This window comes from Phoenix dactylifera, chromosome 11, assembly GCF_051530095.1.
Source record: "Phoenix dactylifera cultivar Ajwa chromosome 11, Ajwa_hap1_PhDact_Kaust_v1.1, whole genome shotgun sequence".
Classification (NCBI taxonomy): domain Eukaryota; kingdom Viridiplantae; phylum Streptophyta; class Magnoliopsida; order Arecales; family Arecaceae; genus Phoenix; species Phoenix dactylifera.
Window position 1 is genome coordinate 9,968,345 of NC_143200.1, and position 8,177 is coordinate 9,976,521.

An 8,177-nucleotide genomic window follows, 5' to 3' on the forward strand; every position below is an offset into this window, starting at 1 on the left:
AAGCTAGCTTGCTTAAGAATGAGACTAAAAGGAGAATATGGATTTTTCACAACCACTAGTTCTTGTCTCAAAAAATTGAGGGAGGATTGCAAATTTCTTAGAAAGAAGAAGGAGAAAAAAGCGAAGGCAAGAAGAGGATGAGGACACCACTGTGATATCTTCCAATAAAAAATTTATTATTTTATTTGCTTGTCATGAAACTTACCTAGGTAATACCAACCAAGACTTGAAATGGTTTATCGATGGTGGTGCTTCATGTCAAGCTACCCCATAATTGGATTTCTTCATTTCTTACAAGACGAGAGATTTTGAATTGGCGAATATTGGTTATAGTGGAATAAGCAAAATTATGGGGCTAGGTGATGTTTGTCTTAAGACTAATTTGTATGATGAGATAATATTTAAAGATATTTTTGTTTGAACTTGGTTTCCACCAGAAAAACTTGATGATGAAGGCTTTGAAAACAAAATTGTTATTGGGTCTTGAAAGCTTATCAAGGGTACTTTGATTATAGCAGGGGAGAAGAAGTGTTGTATCTTTATTGAAAATAAGCTAAAGTGTGCAAAGACTAAGTGAATGCCATAGAGAAAGGAACAACTATGAATCCATAGCACACGCAACTTGGTCACGCAGAAAAGGTCTTCACGTTCTTGTAAAGAAACCACTCATTTCAGATGCCAAAGGTATACATTCAAACTAGTACACTCATTATATTCATGGTAAGCAACACAGAGTCACCTTTACACCCTTCAAATTAGAACGCATGATTTGTTGGGATTAGTTCATTTCGATATTATGGCGAGAGTAAAATCCATGGATGGTACTTCTTGCATTGTGATTTTTGTGGATAATGCTTCTAAAAAGGTATGGGTCTATGTTATGAAACACAAAGACGGGGCTCTTGGAATTTTCAAACATTTGCTAAAGGTGAAAAAAAAGTTGGCAACCTTTAAAATGCATCCATGCTGACAATAGTAAAGAATATAGAGGTCTATTTAAAGACTGCTGCAATGACAATGGTATTTGATGTGAGAAGACAAAATTTGACACTCCTCAACATAATGGTGTGGCGAAGTGGATGAATCTCACATTGTGAAAGATTTGGTGCATATTGTCATATGCTAAGTTGCCAAAATCATTTTGGAGTAAGACCATGCATGCTGCTTGCTAATTGATTAATCAATCTTTTTCAAAGCCTTTGAATGGTGATATCAGAAAAGGTGTGGACCGCTATTTGCCTAGCATCTCTCCAAGTATGTTGCAGAACCTATTGACCTGCTAGCTTGCAAGAGATATTGTAGGATAAGTCTAACGACAGAGGGTAGATAAATGCGCGAGAGTGCCACGGGCATCATAACAGCTAGAAAGAAGATGATTGAAGAAAGGATTTGTGATGAGAGCACAAAAGTGCGATCTACATATCACTTAAATTAGTATTATTGCTAACAAATAATGATAGAAGTGCTGTATTAATATTATATTTTTGTGGGGTGCAGGTGATTGGAAATCAAAGCTAAAATGTACATTGGGTTCAAAAAGATGCATCATCGTAGGTGACTAGCCAACCACATGGGGTCAGTCCCAGTTGCACACAAGAAGGAGCATTAGCCGACTAGGTGTAGCCACATCCAGCAGCAGCATGTCCTCCCCATTTTGTGCGTCCGTTTGAAGGAATCCCGCACACCTCCGTGCTTCAGCCGAGCCCATATCACAGTGTCCACGAGCCTCCCCTTTTTCGTCCGAGTTCATCCATCCACGCATCCGCAGCTTCCGCCGTTCCTGGAGTCCTCCCACGCATCTCAGCATCTGCGATCCTCCGCGTCCGATTTATCTGCACCCAGAGCTTCATCCAGATTTCATCCGCGTCTCAGTCCCTAGCAAAGATCCAGATGCCATCCACGCGTTCATCCAGTCGTTCGCAAGAATCCCAACATTTTCGTTCTTCCAGCAGTCTCCCGAGCATTCCCGCATCCAGCTTCCGTCCGCTTCTTTCGCATCTGAGTTCATCCGTTCGCGTCCCAAGCTTCACAGCAACCGAAGATCCTGCATCCAGCTTCTCCCAGATCTAGGTCCCTGCGTCCATGCTCCTCCCAACCGTCCGCGTGCAGCCCATCATCCCGCGAAAGAGCTCCCGAGCGTCCCAGCGTGCGACCCCTCATCCAGCCGTCCGTGAAAGCTTCCAGCGTCCATGTGTTCAGCTGAGTCCCAGCATGGTTCAGCTCCATCTCCTCATTCCATTCGCGAGCGTCTTCCCAGTCCGAGCTTCCCGCATTTCCGCATCTCATGCTTCCGAATCAGATCTGTGAAGCTTCCCAGCATGCCACGTTCGCGGCCAGCCAGCATCCGAGTTCCCAGCAACCGTGATCCCACGATCCACATCCCAGATCCATCGGGTCCGCTCATCTCCACCGCGTGTGAGAAGGGGATCGAGGCCAGCTTGATATATCCCTCTCGGCTGGGAAGGAAAGGGAGTTCATTCGAAAAAACAGAGAGGATACTCTGTTTCGGGCCATTTGAAAAAAAAAGAGAAAAGGAAATAGGGGATGCCTTGTTTCCGAAAAGAAAAAGAAAAAAAAAGAAAAGAAAAGAGGGGCTAATATTAGAAATGAGTGGCTGATTTCTTAGGTGACGGGTGATGGAGGAACCTTTGATATCTTATTTTCTTTCAAGTAAATTCTGAACGATTGATCTCTTTGATTTACATCTATTAATATATTTTTGATTCTTGCATGCTTATTTATGAGATAGATCTTTTATGGTTTATATTTCTTGATTCATGGATCGTTTCGATGTTTGATTTGTCGTAGACGTATCGGCACGATAAATACTTAGATCTTGAATTTATGTTTTCAAATTATAAACTCCATAATTAGAACTATTCTATCTGATTGATCCTTAATCAAGAATCGCAGAATTTAATTGTTGAAAATATTATCATCGAAGGGGATTCCAGATCCCTACACCATCTTAATCTATCCAAATTTCAATTATCTGTTTGCTGATTTATTTTCTATTTGCAAAACATCATCTTTATTCACAAATTTATTGAATTAATTAATCTAAAATTATATTAAATAATCTCATATATATTTCGTTCCCTGAGGATTCGACCTCGGACTTCTGAGAATTTACTACTTATGCGATTCTCCTATACTTGGAAGATTAGTTTCGTGAAAGCATTTTTGCGAACGCGTCAAGTTTTTGGCGCCGTTGCCGGAGAACGGCTGATTTATTAGTATAATTTTAGATTTAATTTGTACTTTAGTAGTTAGTCTTTTTCTTTCGAAAAAAAAAATCTTTACTGCTGTTTTTTTATTCCCTGCACAGTCTGCATCAAACTCTGATATCAAAGTAATTAACCGTCTGATTGAACTCAAATTTGCTCATCTAGTGCAGGACCTGTGTTTCTTTTATCTGAACGTCTGATTGACATTTTGAGACCATTATATTAATCTGAAACCTTGCTGCTGTCTGTTTTGAATTTTCTGTGTTTAAATTTTTTTTTTAGATTCAGAATTTTATTGTTATCATATCTCATTAACCTTGTTGCTAATTGAAAATTGATAAAAAAAAACTTTAAGAAAAGATCAAGGGTGATCATTTAAAAATAAATAAATAAAAAAATTAATTAAAATTAAATTTTGTATGCTAGGTTGGAATAGGGATAACACTGGGCGTTTGAATCGAAAAACTTTTGACAATTCTTTGGATCATATTACTGAAACTCTTTCGCAAAATCTCAGATTTGGTGAGATGGTTGATGACGACGTAGGAAGTCACCATGGTGATGAAGGTAGACCTCCAGTTATGACACTTCGACAATACTTACACCCTACTAGGACTAGTCAACCTTCATGATTATTCCTGAAAACGTAGGACACTTTGAAATCAAACCAGGGGTAATTCAATTGCTGCCAAAGTATCATGGAATGGAATCCGAGAACCCTTATCTTCACCTTAAGGATTTTGAGAAAATTAACATCACATTTAGAGTGCTAAATGTATTGGAAGATGTCCTTAAATTGATCTTATTTCCTTTTTCCTTAAAGGATAAAGCCAAAACATGGCTGAACTCCTTGAGACCTAGATCGCTGGGAACATGGCATGATATGCAAAGAGAATTCTTGAAAAAATTCTTTTCCGCACAAAAGACTAACTTTTTAAAAAGGCACATTAGTAATTTCCAACAAAAAGACCATGAAACATTTTATGAATGCTGGAAGAGATTTAAAGAGTTGCTTCTCTCTTGTCCTCATCATGGGTTTGAAACATGGAGAACCATTAGTTTCTTTTACGAAGGGTTGTCTCCACAATTAAAACAATTTATAGAGACTATGTGCAATGGTCTATTTTTGGAAAAGCAACCCGATGAGGCATGGGACTATTTAGACTCTCTCGCAGAGACTGCACAATTATGGGATACAGGGGACAGAGTGAATAAACCTTTGCCTAAGCCTACTAGCATTGGACACAGGGGCCTTTACAACCTTAGTACTCAGGATGATATTCAGGCTAAAATGGCAGCCCTCACTAGGAAGTGTTGGGAACCCGCCCATGCCGCTGATATTTCAAACAAAAATCAGATGGCAGCGGAAAGGGGGGCATGTGCGGGATCAACGTTCATCGCATGAACGTTGTTTCGAGACCTTTCGTAATTAGGTAAGAATTAAAACTTTTAAAACTATTAGGAAGATCAAATCTTCACCTTGCGCGGGTAGATGATCACCGCAAATCTGAATTCGTGGTTTTTGGAAGAGGGTTCGCTTGAAGCCGTTCAAACGTCCGGCCTCTACGGGTATCCACACGAAGCAGGATCCGATCCAAGCTTTCTATCTCACCGGGGTGCTAGCTCCCTTGTAGAGATAACTTTTGATGGCTGATCTCCTCTCTTTCTTTCAACTCATGAATATACTTGAGAGGAGGAAGAAGAAGGAAGAAGAAGAGGAAGAAGCAAGGCCCCTGCAGCCTACTTTCTTTTCCCTGCGTTGGAAGGAGGAAAGGAGGAAGAGGAGGGCGCCATGGCTTCTTTTTCCCTTCTTCTTGCTGGCGGCTGAACCAAGGGAGGGAGAGGGTGGCGACGTGATGGAGAGGAGGGGGATTCCTTTTATAACATCTAGGGCTCCTACAAGTTAGGAGCCCTTGATGTATTACCAAGAGGGGCGCCGGCCCCTCTTGTTGCCGCACCAAGAGATCCAAGGAGGAGGGGTGTGAGCCCCTCCCTCTCATGTTGCCCTAATCCTCATCTAATGAGGATTGGGAGGCCCTAATGTGGTTTAGCCTTAATCCAATTAGGCTTAGCCCAAGGGTGAACCAATTTGGATCCAATCTAGGCTAGTCCTAATCCAATTAGGACTTGAATGAACCATGACTCAATTGAACTCTTCAATCCTAATCCAATTAGGAGTCATGTTGATTCATTAGATTAATAATTAATTTAGACTTAAGGAATCCTAATCCAATTAGGATGTATTTAATTTTAGTCCTAATCCAATTAGGACTCTATTTGAATCCGAAGTCCTAATCCAATTAGGATTTCTAGGAATCCTACTCCAAGTAGGAATCCAATTTTAATTCAAAATTCCTAATCTCATTAGGATTGTAGGAATCCTATTCCAAGTAGGAATCCCAGTCCTACTCCAACTAGGATTCCCAGTCCTAATCCAATTAGGACTCTAGGTATCCTACTCGAAGTAGGACTCTTGTTTCAAGTCCAATTAATTAATTCCCTTTGTTCCTTCTTCAACTTCTTATCAATCAAATTGATTACTTGTGATTCCTAATCACGATTTCAACCATCGGATCGGTCAATACTTCTAGTGTGTGTGACCCCATAGGTTCTATTCTGACTGGTAGTGAGATATATTGTGATCTCTATCTCAATATCATTGAAAACTCCTTTCAATGGGTTGGAACGATTCCAACTCAACTCATTAGGGTTTATCGATCATCGAGATAATTCCTGTGAGTCCCACCATCCACCAGTGACACCTAGCAGCATGTAGTGGCTACCCAGCAGAATGGAATGATGAACCTCTAGGTGCAGTTAACATGTGATACAGTCCTACTATCGTGGATCCCTACAGGACGGAGGTCATGGACAACTCGTCAAACCCCATCGTCTGTCATATGTCAAGATTTATTTGACTCGAGTTCGATAGTGGAAAACTCTTTCTCCACTTTATATTACTGCCCTGGCCAAGGTCTTAGAACTCAGTCTAACAAATCACATAGGATCACTCCTCTTCTATCAAGGTCGATAGATTCCTTATAGGTGCATACCCTACTCCTACAGTGAACTTACTGCAGCCAATCTACACTGCATGGACCCATATGGCTAGAGACCATGTATGTGTGTAGTCAAACTACAATAACCTCACTGTGAGTAGCCGAAGCACCGCAGATCAAATGACCAGTCACACTACTGCAACATCAAGCAAGTCACTGACGAGTGGATAGACATCCAAGTGACTTCTTGTCTTGGTCACGCTCAGTACCCTTGTTCTCTAACAAGCACCTGCACTATCACTTCAGTGTCCCTACACTGTGGACTCAAGTCTCGTCCATCCAGAAGGAAAGTGATCTGTGCACTGATCGGATCGATCACCGTCCTCGTGATGATCCATTGATCAGGAGCATTTAGAAATTAATCACCAATGATACATGGCTCAAATTCTCAACTCTTGAGAATATGTATCATCATCTTATTAATTCCTTGGACGATTCATAGACACATAAATAATATGAATGAAAAAATGCCTTTTATTTATTCAATAATAAACAGTCAAGTACAAAATTATGTCCCTAGAATCAACAATGTGTCAGCCAAATTGGCTTCTAGGGCATACATCTAACAATCTCCCACTTGCACTAAAGCCAATTGGTCATATATCTTAGGCCCATCTTCTCAAGGTGGGCTTCAGTCTTTTGCTGACTCAGCTGCTTAGTGAACGGGTCTGCCACGTTATCCGCGGAGTCTACTCTCTGCACCTCTACATCATAGTCGCGTATGAAATGGAAGCGCCGCTCTATGTGCTTTTCTGATGAGACCATGGCTCCATAGCTTGTGCTATGGTGCCAATGTTATCGCAGTAAAGTGTTATGGCATCTAATGACATTACACCTAACTCTGCAATTAACTTTTAATCAGAAGGTTTCCACTGCACCCTTAGATACGGCTTAACATTCAGCTTCTAAGGTAGAATCTATAATGATCGGTTGTTTGGAACTCTTCCAATTTACTGAACCACAATTGCACATATTCTGATGTAGACTTTCTATCATCAATATGTGTGCATCCTTCTACCTTCAACTCTGATCTTCTCCCAAAGACCAAGAACATGTCCTTAGTTTTTCTCAAGTACTTAAGACTGTTCTTTCACAGCTATCCAGTGCTTTTTGCCTGGATCCGACTGATATCTGCTTGTGACACTCACAGCAAGAGCTATATCAGGTTGTGTACACAGCATGGCATATATGAGGCTTCCCATTGCCGATGCATAGGGAATCTTGCTCATGTGTTGAATCTCTTCAGCACCTCCTCTATGTACATCTTCTGTGAAAAGCCAAGCATTCTTTTAGATCTATCTCTATAGACCTTTATTTCCAAAATATAGGATGCTTCCCCAAGGTCTTTCATGGAGAATTCTTTTTGACAACTAGACCTTGACCGAGATTAGCATGGGAATATCATTTCCAATCAGGAGAATGTCATCTACGTACAGTACGAGAAAAACTACAGCACTCCCACTAACCTTTTTGTAAACACATGGTTCCTCTTCGTTTTTGATGAAATCAAACGTTTTGATTGCATCATCGAAACGAGTGTTCCAACTCCGAGAGGCTTGCTTTAGTCCATAGATGGACCTTTGCAGCTTGCAGACCTTGTGATCTCCATCACTGGAAGTGAAACCCAAAGGCTGTTCCATATAGATATCTTCATCAAGATGTCCATTCAGGAAAGCAGTTTTCACATCCATCTGCCAGATTTCATAATCATGAAATGCTGCAATGGCAAGCAATGTTCGGATGGATTTTAGCATGGCTACAGGTGAAAAGATCTCCTGATAGTCAATGCCTTGCGCTGACTATACCCTTTCGCCACAAGCCTTGCCTTATAGGTCTCTACCTTTCCATCCGAACCTATCTTTCTTTTGTAGATCCATTTGCATCCAATAGG

General features: G+C 40.8%; 1 pseudogene; it reads right to left on the reverse strand.

Annotated features, from left to right (window-relative positions):
- Window positions 1-4,167: 4,167 nt before the first annotated feature.
- LOC148703774 (small nucleolar RNA R71) lies at window positions 4,168-4,265 on the reverse strand (annotated as a pseudogene).
- Between the last annotated feature and the right edge of the window lie 3,912 nt (window positions 4,266-8,177).